Source organism: Camellia sinensis, chromosome 1, assembly GCF_055761805.1.
Source record: "Camellia sinensis isolate YWXY chromosome 1, ASM5576180v1, whole genome shotgun sequence".
NCBI classification, from domain to species: domain Eukaryota; kingdom Viridiplantae; phylum Streptophyta; class Magnoliopsida; order Ericales; family Theaceae; genus Camellia; species Camellia sinensis.
In genome coordinates this window covers 56,538,433-56,552,665 of record NC_138961.1, presented here as the reverse complement: position 1 = coordinate 56,552,665, position 14,233 = coordinate 56,538,433, and the positions used below count along the sequence as shown (strand labels likewise).

At 36.8% G+C, this 14,233-nt stretch overlaps 1 long non-coding RNA gene across 1 annotated transcript; it reads left to right on the top strand.

Moving 5' to 3' along the window:
• Window positions 1–237: 237 nt before the first annotated feature.
• On the top strand, window positions 238–12,598 carry LOC114263448 (uncharacterized). The gene is made up of 4 exons (XR_014335177.1): window positions 238–428; window positions 11,666–11,830; window positions 11,924–12,113; window positions 12,348–12,598. It is a non-coding gene; the product is annotated as an uncharacterized LOC114263448 (long non-coding RNA).
• Window positions 12,599–14,233: the final 1,635 nt, after the last annotated feature.

Below are 14,233 nucleotides of genomic sequence, written 5' to 3'. Positions count from 1 at the left end.
TTTGCCGACTAAAATAAATTTAGTTGTCAAATAATAGTCACATTTGCACTATGGTCGGCAAATATGCAGTTTTGGCGACTAAAAAATATTTAGTCGCAGTATACTCAATTTTTTCGGACAAAAGAATAATTAGTCGCCAAATAGTGAACTTATGGTGACTAAAAAACGTTTGAGTCACTAAAATGTGGGAAAATATTTTATAAGACTAGTTTTTTTTTTTTTTTTTTTGGAACAAATAAGCGCCCAGATTTAGGTGTCCATATATTTACATCCCTTTCCCCTCTCTCTCTCTCTCTCTCTCTCTTGCGCGCGCGCATAGAGAACCTCACCTCTTCTCACTTTACCGAAGTCCCTCACCACCGTTGCTGACATCCGTCGCACATTTCCACCGCCGAAAATCACCATTGCCACCACCTCAATACGAACAGGTTCTTTATCTTTCTCCATTCTCTTGCTTCCTCTCTCTCTCTGTGAAAACCCATCTTTTAATTATTCTTTAAAGAAAATTAATTAATTAATTTTGTCCACAGTCTATCTGAATTATATATTAGTGTAAAAGTTAGTTTTAAATCGACTCAATTCAATCACTAACAAGACATTATTAAGAATAATAATTTTGTGGGTGTTCAATATTTGTTGTTTATAAATTATTTTAATTAGGATTCAATATAATAACTATTCTTACTAAATACCTTAGTTAAAAATCTTAGTGTGTCAATTTTCAGAAACCCACACAAAAAAATAAAATAAAATAAAATAGATAAAAATAAAAATAATACAAACAAACAAACCGTGGGCAAACAACCCACAGCTCCTACCAAACCCACCATCCTTTATAAAATTTAGGGAAGAACTTATAAAAATTAGAGAAAGTTTGCTCTTAGAAATTGGAGAAAGGGAATGGAATGTTTTTGAGAAAATAAAATAATGGAAAGAATGAGAGGGAGAGAGAGATGTCTTCAATTTATATATATGCATGCAAGCCTTCCTTGTGTATGCAAGCATTCGGTGGGAAAAAAAAAAAGAAGAAGAGAGAAATCCACAAAGCAACCAAGCTTAATGATAGGAGAGGAAGAAGAGTAGGAGATTAAGAAAGCCAAAATTCTCAACCATTTTGTCACCCTATTACTAGGTAAGAAAACCCTCTCAATCCTCTCATTTTTTTTTTTTTCATAATTGAAATTTTCAGATTGTGTGCATATGATACATTGTCTAAATTGTGTTGAAGATAATCTATGTTGAATCTGCCAGCATGTTACCCGAATTTTTAAACAATTTTATACTCAGAATTTCGAGATGATTTCTTCTACAAAGTTGTTGATAATAATGTCTAGTTTATCCAGAAATTTTTGGAAACAATTTTCGAGCTTTCTACGAATTTATACAAATTTCTAACTAAATTTGAAACTGTGAGACAGATTTTACCATGTATTTGAAAATTTATTTAAAATTCTATACTAAGCCAAATCTGGTAATTTCTAACTAGAAGATGAAATTTGAGAAGTCTAGTTTCATAATAAATTTTTAGATTATGGGTTTGATCTATAAATTTAAGCATGGAATTAATGTAAGGAAATGTGACAAATCTGTGTCATAAACACCCTTGGAATTTGTTTAGAATTATTTATAAGTTGTTTTTGGAAAAAGCTTTCTGAAAAATAACCATAACATGTTTATTGAGTATCCTGTAGATTGATATGAATTTTAGAGTTGTATAAGTAATGTATTTATAATTTTAATTGCAAGATATATACTCTGAAAATTTTTCTGGACAGAATAAAATCACCACTTTAATATTATGCTAGTCTAATTTTGTAAATCAAAAATTTGTGCATGTGTGTGTTTAGGGTTTAATTCTTGTATCTAAGTTATTATTTCATACCATGGTTTAAATAAATTGTTTATTTAAATTCTGTACTTTTATTTAGTATTGTGTGACACATGCAATATTTTATGATTGGGAATTTTAATGAGTTGGTATAACATTATTTGTGATTAAAAATTTGGAATTATTTGTGATTAATATCAAAATTAACTGAAATGATTAACGGCATATACAAAGTTAACAATTGACGGTTAATACCAGTTGTTCGGGGTGAGTCTTGGTTTAAAGACTTTACGAAATTAAGGGCTGACGGTTAACACCGGTTGTTCAGGGTGAGCCCTGGTTTTGAGAATTTTCACGTAAATTGTGTTGCGAAACTCTAAGATGGCACGGGACTTATTTGAACCCTTTTCGGTATTCGGTTTTGGAATAAGGGTGGATGTGCAGGTGGCACACAGGGAGGTTGCTTACCCCTGGCAGACCGTTTCCTTGGGGCAGACCACGGATGCCACTACTTGGGTATATAACTCCGGACGTGGCCATCCCTGGTAGTTACGGTTGGTAACACTTAAATATTTGACCAAGTGAGGGTTTCAAATTAACCGTTGCCATGCTTTGTGGTTGGTAAGTTAAATCTCTTTGGTGAGATTTCGAGTGTCACCTAATTTATTAAAATTACTGAAACTATTCTAATGGTTGTAATTTCTGTGTATAATTATATTGTTATCTCATGTTTAGAATATTATTATTTGTCTCTTAAAAAGAATGGTAGGTTGGTTACGTTTTCTTACTGTGTTGCAAAACTCATGGCATATATTTTGTTGCCTTGGCGTTTCATGCCAGATTATGTTGAAGAAGGGACTGAGGCTGAAATTGGAGCTGCTGCCAATATCGAACCTTGGCTGACTTAGAGTCAAGATTTTGTCAGAATAAAATCCTGTTATCCCTTGTATTAGGATTAAACTATGTTGTGACGTTGTGTGTGAACTCGTAGTTTTATTTTGTCGTTGGACTTTGGCTTTGTAAGAACTTAAAAGTTCCTAACTACTAGTTAAAATTTTATCTAGCAAGTTATTGTTATTTAAAATCTTATGACGTTTCAAAAAAAAAAAAAGTTGGGGCGTCACAGCGTGGTATCAGAGCCTAGGTTTGAACCTTTGGGCCATGGGTAGTAGTTTATTATTTTTACAATTAAGAAAACCTTAAGTTAATTTGTAATTCTCGGTGACCTAACTAAGTTAGAACCTTTTTATTTGTAGGATGCCAGGGTCATCAGACATTAACTCTAACGAGGAAAATTCGGTGGAAAACTATGACATAGAATCTGACCCAAGTGAAGACGTGGAAATGCCTATAGAAGACTATGAATCTGAGCCTGAGCTTGACCCTGAACCTGATCCTGAACTTGAGCCTGAACCTGAGTCCGAAGAAGTTGAAGAAGTTGTACCAATATACAACCCCCCGGAGGTTATTGTGATTGAGTCAGACACTGAGGACGAGTCTATGGAAGGCAATACCGAGGGGAACCCTGGAGATATAGGAGCCACGTTTGAGGGTTGGGATGTGCAAAACGGGTTGCAGATTGGCTCTTTTGTATATGTCAGACTTTATCCCCTCGGAGGTTGTGCTTGGAAAAATGAGAGTTGGGTGGGCACCTATATCGGACCTATCCAGATTCTAAGACAAGAGACTCCCTGGGTATATCAATTAGGCCCTTTCCCGGATGGTTTCACTGAAAGAGTGGGCGACCTTTTTGACTTTTGGAGCCTTCAATATATCATGCCCGACCCAAGCAGAATTGTGAGGAGAGATGGGTCAGTGGACTTCAGAGACTGGAGGACCTATCGGGAGGAGCCGGTACTGCTGCTAGGGCATCGTGTGTGCGAAACTGCTATCTTCGTAAGGGTGCTATGGCGATTCATGGGACTTTTCCAAGCCACATGGGAGCCGGAAGCCCTGGTGTGGAGAGACTTTCCTTGGCTATTTTAAGGGGTCTTAAGGGAACTATAAACTAGGCTAACTGATTGTTTTGTATGCTCACATGTAAAAGAAATTGCCTAGTTTAGAATTGTGAGTGTAGGAGTTAACTCGGATTGTAGGGGCTATCTCTTGCCCGTAGTATGTTATTTAATCTTTTCCTTTGTTCTATTTGTATTTTGCTAATTGTAGCTTATCTAATCTAATTAATGAAGTCTTTTTTTTTTTCTGTCCTTGCACATAAGTATAATAATAATACTGATAATAAATAAGTGAATAAATCACAAGAAAATTCCGTCATGCAGAATGGCTGGACGAACAAGAAATAATAACAACGGTAATGGCGATGGAGTGCCTGATGGCGATGTTGCTCGAATTATACGCGCGATTGCTGATAGGGTAGGCAATATACCACCCCAAAACCAAGATCAAAACAAATCGGAGATGATAGCAAAATTTGAAAAGCTACGTCCCCACAAATTCCTTGGTGGATCAAACCCCCATGAGGCTGAAGCTTGGTTAAGACAAATTAAGAAGTTGCTAGATACTTCTGATATTCGAAATGAACAAGATAGAGTGACTATAGCGGCATTTCAAATGGAAGGGGAAGCAGATCATTGGTGGGAAATGATCAAAAGTACTCGACAAGTAGAGACATTAACTTGGAGACAGTTCGAAGACCTGTTCATGGAAAAGTATTTTCCTAACTCGCTAAGACAAGAAATGATTCAAGAGTTCCTTCAACTAAAACAAGGAAAAATGTCAGTCGCTCAATATGCGAACCATTTTGAAGCTCTTTCACGGTATGCTGCAGCCATAGTAGCAAATGAAGGGGATAAGGTTAGGCGATTTGAATGGGGTTTGGACACAGACATTAGAGGAAAATTGATCGCAGTACAACTCTCCACTTATGCCCAAATGGTGGATCGAGCTTTAATTATGGAACGAGAGTTAGCAGATTCTGAACGCATTCGAAATCAGCGATCAAGGAACAACAACCAACCACGCGGAGGAGGCCCAGTCCGCAACACCAGAAACCATCCTGCGCCAGCACCTTATGCGGGAGGAATGCAACAGCAACAAAGACAGAATCGAGGAAACCAGTAAGGAGGAAACTTTGTAAGTGAGTGGAAAAGAAGATGTTTCGGATGTGGTCAACAGGGGCATCGTCGAAGTGAGTGTCCTCAAGGAGGGAAGTATTTTATGGATCAGCGAGGGGCACAACCATACAACAAATGCCAACCAGGGCAAGGTTCTAAGCCTACTCAACATGCCCAGACCAACAAGGGGCAGCCTCAAGCCTCTAAGAATGCAGGCCGACCAAGAACACAACCACAAGGAGTTGGAAATGGAAAGAAACCGGGAGAGACTAACCAACAGGCAGTAGGAAGAATGTATGCTCTCCAAGAAGAAGAAGATGTTGATAACCCATCAATAATTCAAGGTATGTTAATCCTTATGAATTCTTGGGTTAAAGTATTATTTGATTCTGGAGCTTCGCATTCTTTTATATCCACTGCATGTGTGACAAGTTTGGGTTTAAAGCCAGAAGCGTTAGAGATAGTTATGAGTGTCGCTTCACCCTTAGGAGGTCAAACCCGAGTAAATCTAGTATGTAAATCTTGCGAGCTAGAAATCTCCGGTTCACATTTGATCTGTGATCTAAGAGTTATGGATATGTCGGATTTTGACGTCATCCTAGGAATGGACTGGTTGTCAGTTCATCGAGCCATTATTGATTGTTACTGTAAGACAGTGACAGCATCCTCCCTTAACGGCACGAAAGTCCAATTTAAAGGGGATAGACAAGATTCTCTAACTCCAACGTGTCGCAAGTCGCGATGGCATGATCAACTAACTGGATGGTTGGCGAGCCTAATTTTGGAAGACGAAAATCGAGAGGATCCAGGATTACCCATGTGGTGTGCGAGTACGCTGACGTTTTCCCTGACGAATTACCAGGATTACCTCCAAAACGAGATGTAGATTTCATGATTGAGCTTTAACCTGGGACTTCACCGATTTCAATAGCACCACATCGTATGGCGCCAGCTGAACTTCGAGAATTGAAGGAACAGTTGCAAGAACTGTTGAATAAAAAGTTCATCAGACCAAGCACGTCCCCTTGGGGAGCGCCAGCATTATTCGCAAAGAAGAATGATGGAACCTTAAGATTGTGCATCGATTATCGACAACTAAATCGAGCCACCATTAAAAATCGATATCCCTTACCCAGAATTGATGACTTGTTTGATCAATTAAGAGGTTCAAAATGTTTTTCCAAAATTGACCTTAGGTCAGGATATCACCAACTTCGTGTTAGAGGAGAAGATATACCCAAAACCGCGTTTCGAACCCGTTATGGCCACTATGAGTTTGTGGTAATGCCATTTGGTTTGACGAATGCTCCTGGGGTATTCATGAGTTTAATGAACAAAATCTTTACCCCCTATTTGGACCAATTTGTGGTAGTATTCATTGACGATATTTTGATATACTCACGATCGGAGGAAGATCACGAGCAACATCTGAGGACCGTTTTGCAAATTCTAAGAGAAAACCAATTGTATGCTAAAGCTAGCAAATGTGAATTTTGGCTAAAGGAAGTAAAGTTCTTAGGTCATGTTGTATCTGAATCAGGGATATCAGTGGATCCTGCTAAAGTAGAAGCAGTGATGGGGTGGAAACAACCTAAGAATACGTTTGAGATTCGTAGTTTCTTGGGATTAGCAGGTTATTATAGGAGATTCATTCAGGATTTCTCCAAATTAGCCAAGCCGATGACACGCCTAACGCAAAAAGGAGTAAAGTTTGAATGGAACGAAGCGTGTGAACAGTCATTTCAAGAACTCAAGAAGAGACTAACAAGCGCTCCTATATTAGTCATACCCAAATGTGACGTTGGTTACACTGTTTATTGTGATGCCTCTAAGGAAGGGTTAGGTAGTGTGTTAATGCAAAACGGGAAGGTAGTAGCTTACGGATCAAGACAATTGAAGAATCATGAGAAAAATTATCCTACTCACGATCTGGAGTTGGCGGCTGTGGTCTATGCACTTAAGACTTGGCGACATTACCTTTATGGCAAAAAATTTGAGATATTTACCGATCACAAAAGCTTGAAGTACTTGTTCACACAAAGAGATTTGAACATGAGGCAGAGACGCTAGATGGAGTACCTTGAAGATTACCAATTTACCTTGTCCTATCATCCCGGAAAGGCTAATGTTGTAGCAGATGCACTAAGTCGAAAGACAAGGGAGATTGTAGCCAACATATCAATTAAAGAATGGGAAATGGTAAGCACTGTGAATGGGTTTAAGTTACAACCAGAGACTCAGAATGGGAAGGGTAGGTTGTTTACAATAGTTACAACACCCCAACTTCTTACCAAAGTGTTGGAAGCCCAAAGGTTTGATCAGGAGACCGACTTCATCAAGGCCCGATTAGTGACCGAGGAATCTTCACCGGATTGGACACTCCATCAAGATGGTAGTTTAAGGTATTTAGGTAGAATTTTTGTGCCAAACATCGAACAATTAAGAGAGGAAGTACTTAAAGAATTTCACCATTCGATTTTTGCGGTTCATCCGGGAGGAAATAAGATGTACCAGGATCTTAAACGGCAGTATTGGTGGAGTGGAATGAAGAAGGATGTTGCTCAATTCGTATCTAAGTGTTTGACGTGTCAGCAAGTGAAGGCAGAACATCAAAAGCCGGCAGGGAAACTCCAACCCTTACCAATACCTAAATGGAAATGGGAACACATAACAATGGATTTTGTAACAGGATTACCCCGGTCGCCGCAAGGCCATGATGCCATTTGGGTGGTGGTTGATCGATTAACTAAGACGGCACATTTCCTACCAATAGGACCAGCAGGCACACTCGAATCTTTAAGCCGATTATTTATTCGAGAAATCATTAGATTGCACAGAGTACCAGTCTCAATAGTGTCAGATCGTGATTCTCGTTTTACGTCACAATTCTGGCAAAGTCTGTAAAAGGCCTTGGGTACAGAGTTGTGTTTTAGTACAGCTTTTCACCCTCAAACTGACGGTCAATCGGAAAGAACAATTCAGACTTTAGAAGACATGCTTCGAGCTTGTGTGATGGACTTTAAAGGTAGTTGGGAGAAATATTTACTACTAGTCGAATTCTCTTACAATAACAGTTTTCAAGCAAGTATTGGTATGGCACCGTATGAAGCTTTGTACGGACGGCCTTGCCGATCACCAATATGTTGGACAGAAGTCGGAGAAGCACCTCTTTTAGGGCCAGAGTTAGTTCAAGAAACTACTGAGAAGTACCGAGAAGGTGAAACTAATTAGGCAAAGGCTTGAGACCGCTCAGAGTAGGCAGAAAAGCTATGCAGATCAAAGGAGAAGACCTTTAGCATTTAAAGTTGGAGATCATGTGTTTCTGAAAATACAGCCTCGTCGAGGAGTTGTTCGTTTCGGAAAGAAGGGAAAGTTGTCACCTCGCTTCATTGGACCTTTTGAAATTTTGGACAAATTAGGAGAAGTGGCGTACCGTTTGGCTCTACCGCCTCAACTGGCTGGAGTACATAATGTTTGCCACGTCTCTATGCTACGGAAATACGAGCCACACCCTTCTCACATCATCAATTGGGAGGAAATTAATCTTGATGAAGACGTGACATTTGAAGAAAAGCCTGTCAAGATTTTAGATCGTCGCGAGAAGAAATTACGAGGCAAAACTATACCATTGGTTCGAGTTCTCTGGAGACATCGTGGGACGGAAGAGTCAACGTAGGAACGAGAAGATATGATACGTGTCAATTACCCTCAACTATTCGAGTCTAAAGGTACAAATTAATTTCGAGGACGAAATTCTCTTTTAGGAGGGTAGATTGTGAAAACCCATCTTTTAATTATTCTTTAAAGAAAATTAATTAATTAATTAATTTTGTCCACAGTCTATCTGAATTATATATTAGTGTAAAAGTTAGTTTTAAATCGACTCAATTCAATCACTAACAAGACATTATTAAGAATAATAATTTTGTGGGTGTTCAATATTTGTTGTTTATAAATTATTTTAATTAGGATTCAATATAATAACTATTCTTACTAAATACCTTAGTTAAAAATCTTAGTGTGTCAATTTTCAGAAACCCACACAAAAAAAAATAAAATAAAATAAAATAAAATAAAATAAATAAAAATAAAAATAAAAATAATACAAACAAACAAACCGTAGGCAAACAACCCACAGCTCCTACCAAACCCACCATCCTTTATAAAATTTAGGGAAGAACTTATAAAAATTAGAGAAAGTTTGCTCTTAGAAATTGGAGAAAGGGAATGGAATGTTTTTGAGAAAATAAAATAATGGAAAGAATGAGAGGGAGAGAGAGATGTCTTCAATTTATATATATGCATGCAAGCCTTCCTTGTGTATGCAAGCATTCGGTGGGAAAAAAAAAAAAAGAAGAGAGAAATCCACAAAGCAACCAAGCTTAATGATAGGAGAGGAAGAAGAGTAGGAGATTAAGAAAGCCAAAATTCTCAACCATTTTGTCACCCTATTACTAGGTAAGAAAACCCTCTCAATCCTCTCATTTTTTTTTTTTTCATAATTGAAATTTTCAGATTGTGTGCATATGATACATTGTCTAAATTGTGTTGAAGATAATCTATGTTGAATCTGCCAGCATGTTACCCGAATTTTTAGACAATTTTATACTCAGAATTTCGAGATGATTTCTTCTACAAATTTGTTGATAATGATGTCTAGTTTATCCAGAAATTTTTGGAAACAATTTTTGAGCTTTCTACGAATTTATACAAATTTCTAACTAAATTTGAAACTGTGAGACAGATTTTACCATGTATTTGAAAATTTATTTAAAATTCTATACTAAGCCAAATCTGGTAATTTCTAACTAGAAGATGAAATTTGAGAAGTCTAGTTTCATAATAAATTTTTAGATTATGGGTTTGATCTATAAATTTAAGCATGGAATTAATGTAAGGAAATGTGACAAATCTGTGTCATAAACACCCTTGGAATTTGTTTAGAATTATTTATAAGTTGTTTTTGGAAAAAGCTTTCTGAAAAATAACCATAACATGTTTATTGAGTATCCTGTAGATTGATATGAATTTTAGAGTTGTATAAGTAATGTATTTATAATTTTAATTGCAAGATATATACTCTGAAAATTTTTCTGGACAGAATAAAATCACCACTTTAATATTATGCTAGTCTAATTTTGTAAATCAAAAATTTGTGCATGTGTGTGTTTAGGGTTTAATTCTTGTATCTAAGTTATTATTTCATACCATGGTTTAAATAAATTGTTTATTTAAATTCTGTACTTTTATTTAGTATTGTGTGACACATGCAATATTTTATGATTGGGAATTTTAATGAGTTGGTATAACATTATTTGTGATTAAAAATTTGGAATTATTTGTGATTAATATCAAAATTAACTGAAATGATTAACGGCATATACAAAGTTAACAATTGACGGTTAATACCAGTTGTTCGGGGTGAGTCTTGGTTTAAAGACTTTACGGAATTAAGGGCTGACGGTTAACACCGGTTGTTCAGGGTGAGCCCTGGTTTTGAGAATTCTCACGTAAATTGTGTTGCGAAACTCTAAGATGGCACGGGACTTATTTGAACCCTTTTCGGTATTCGGTTTTGGAATAAGGGTGGATGTGCAGATGGCACACAGGGAGGTTGCTTACCCCTGGCAGACCGTTTCCTTGGGGCAGACCACGGATGCCACTACTTGGGTATATAACTCCGGACGTGGCCATCCCTGGTAGTTACGGTTGGTAACACTTAAATATTTGACCAAGTGAGGGTTTCAAATTAACCGTTGCCATGCTTTGTGGTTGGTAAGTTAAATCTCTTTGGTGAGATTTCGAGTGTCACATAATTTATTAAAATTACTGAAACTATTCTAATGGTTGTAATTTCTGTGTATAATTATATTGTTATCTCATGTTTAGAATATTATTATTTGTCTCTTAAAAAGAATGGTAGGTTGGTTACGTTTTCTTACTGTGTTGCAAAACTCATGGCATATATTTTGTTGCCTTGGCGTTTCATGCCAGATTATGTTGAAGAAGGGACTGAGGCTGAAATTGGAGCTGCTGCCAATATCGAACCTTGGCTGACTTAGAGTCAAGATTTTGTCAGAATAAAATCCTGTTATCCCTTGTATTAGGATTAAACTATGTTGTGACGTTGTGTGTGAACTCGTAGTTTTATTTTGTCGTTGGACTTTGGCTTTGTAAGAACTTAAAAGTTCCTAACTAGTAGTTAAAATTTTATCTAGCAAGTTATTGTTATTTAAAATCTTATGACGTTTCAAAAAAAAAAAATTTTGGGGCGTCACACTCTCTCTCTCTCTCACTCTTTCTCTATCTCGCTTGCTCTTTGTCTCTATCTCTCCCTTCCTCTATTTTCCCATTTCTCACTCTTGCTATAGGGTTTTAAGAGATTTACCAAGTCTAATTTCGTGTTGATTTTTGAAATGGGTTTAGTTTAAATGGTTTGATTTCTAGGGTTTTATGGGTTTGATGTGGTAAATAGGTTTGATTTAAGTGGTTTGATACCTTTTTTCCTCTTTTTATTTCTCTCTCATTAGGCTCAAAGCCCTAATCCGACTTCTTGTGTATTTATTTCCATGCATGGTTGCTCATTAGTTTGAAATTGTATATGTATTTGCGTGGTTACTTATTGATTATGTATGTATTCTCATGTAATTTTAAGAAGTTCTTTATGCTTTGCATTTCATTGTACCACTACCACATATTTTCAAAAGATGGACATTTTTGTTTTCCTTTACTGCTTGTAATCATAAATGACCTCTTTTCATAGATTTATTAAGGAAAGAAAAGAAAGGAATCCGGAAGTGGAGTGTGCTATTGCAACCAAATTTGCAACATTACCATGGAGGCTGGACCGTCAGAGTGTCCTTACTGCCCTTAACGACTCACTGTGTCAACTTGGGCTTTCTTCAGTGGACCTCTATCAATTCCATTGGTGTGTGCTTTGTTAGCCTTTCAACTGTAGTTGTTCTGTGAATTTTTGTTGTCATAACAATTATTAATTAATGTGTGTGTGTTGAAATTCTAGGCCATGAGTATGGGGAAATGAAGGTCGTTCACTCATATCTGTCGTTTCGTTCAATAATGGGTTGATGTTGTAACTTGAATTGGATATATATCAACCATGCTAAGGTTCAGAAGAGGCTTAATTTATTGGAAAATCATCAATGCTATGGAGCAGGGTCTCGTGAAGGCTATTGGGGTTTCCAACTATAATGGTACATTGTAACATTGTCATTTTCAGTTGCTCCTTATTATCTAGGTTACACTTATTGAAATATGCTATGGTACCCTAATAATCAATTAGGGACTGCCCTATACATATTGAAAGCCCTTTATGTCGTTTTGGAGCCTCTAGAGGCCTCTGAATTGAGGGATTCATAATTCGTGTGAAATTTGTTAGCCTTTTAACCTTCAGACTTGCAAGAGTAATGGCTTTGCTATTCTTGCAGGTTTGGCTGGCATCAATATTAGTCCGTGGACTCTAGGTGTTTAGTTTTTTTTTTTCTAATATTTTGTTCCTGTATTACAACTCAATTGCTGCATTTTCTTTTACACCTTTCTAAATATTTTTTGCTAGCATAGCTTGGAATGTCTGAATTATTTGAGGTTTGCTACATCATAGTGACACCAAATGTAACTCTCGCTTCGCTGCTCTGTTTTGCTACTCAATCAATCAATTTATGTCTCAAATTTTTATTCACTACTACTATTAATTAATTTTTTTCGTTGGCTGACCTCTATATCTATCTCGATTTTCTATTTCTCTTTCTTTTTCCTACTAGGGGCCAAAAAGTTGAATTGGGTTTGAGAAAAAAAGGGTGGTGTACGATTGACAAGAGGATGTTGCTAAAGTTCTTTTGACATAGTTTGGTTTTAAAAACCCTCTAATTTTCTTTCTTTAATAATTATTTTTGTCTTATTCCATAACATTTCAGTTTGATTCGTTTGGTTGTTGGAAGTAATAGGGAATGAATACAAATTGAAATTTGGATAGAAAATGAATAGAAAGCAATTGTGAACAAACTAATGAGCTCCAAAATGTATTGGAGCTTGGGTTGTTTATGCCATTATTGTGATGTCGAGGCAACATTACCGTGGGGATTGAGGCTTTGTGACTAGTGTTGGAAAAATAATGGTTTTTGGGTGATTTTAATGCAATATTAAAGTGGGTGCCAATCCTCAATTGAGGTGGAGTTAAGTGAGTTTAGATTCTTTGTAGTGAGATCTTTACACCACAAAAAGAATGACAAAAAACTATTAAGGTTTGAATGAGAAATTGACTTATTAAGGTGGCCTTATGAAAGAGGTGTTGGGAAAGGTGTAAAACCTCTATTCCACATTGATTGTAGAGGAGAGTATTGATGGGTATTTAAAATCCATTTTTTGCATAAGGGTACAAGCCCTTCGGGGCATCCAAATTTTTCAAAGGAAATGAGTTATGGATGCTTCAAGGATAGACTTGGGCCAAGACTATAGTCCAAGTTGGTTATGACAAAATTGCCACACGCGCATACGCGTCCCGCCTGCCCTCCCGGACCGGTCCGGTCCGTGATCCGTGGGTTGTGGATCTTGAACCTTGGGCTTAGACGGAATGAAGAGTGTGGAAGTTGGGGGCCCACCAATCTTAATTTTTTTAGGCCAAGTCAGATGTGTGGGTTGCAGGAAACATAGTCTCCTTTATTGATGATGGAATTAAACCTATCAGTTTTGCAGAATTAATTCCTGCATTTGTTGCAAGGGAGCCTCTTCCTCTCTCCCTCCATATGTATAAAATGAGGCCTTCTCCTTCAGCTTTCTAACACTAGAAATTACAGTTATTCTTGTCTTCCTAAGTTTCCCAGTTTATTTTATATTCTTTTCAATCGATGCATTGCATAGCTAGTCCAACCATCGTATCTTGGGAGACAAACGTCGAACAACCTCCAACACCCAACCGGTGAGACGGCGAATCTATTTTAAGGAGACTATCTAATGCAGGCTTCGGTTTGCTTTCTTCTACAATTTTATTGTTTATGAATTTCTATTTTATCTATGTATAATTTCCAGCATGAAATTCAGATTGATAAATATATGAATTTATTTGATTTATGTTATCACACAATTTATACAACAAGTTTAAAACAGATTATATATTTTTTCATGAAATTGGAATTAGATAAGTAGATTCAAATGGAATTTGTAAGAATTAGATTTCACTGTGCATGCGGTTTCGGTAGGAACAGTCCACTGGTTATGTACTTTGTAATTTGGTGCTACGTACTGTTTACGTGATAGCTTAATTAGTACACTGTTCTTGAATTCAAGAGTGCACTGTTTTTTGAATTAGATCTCGATA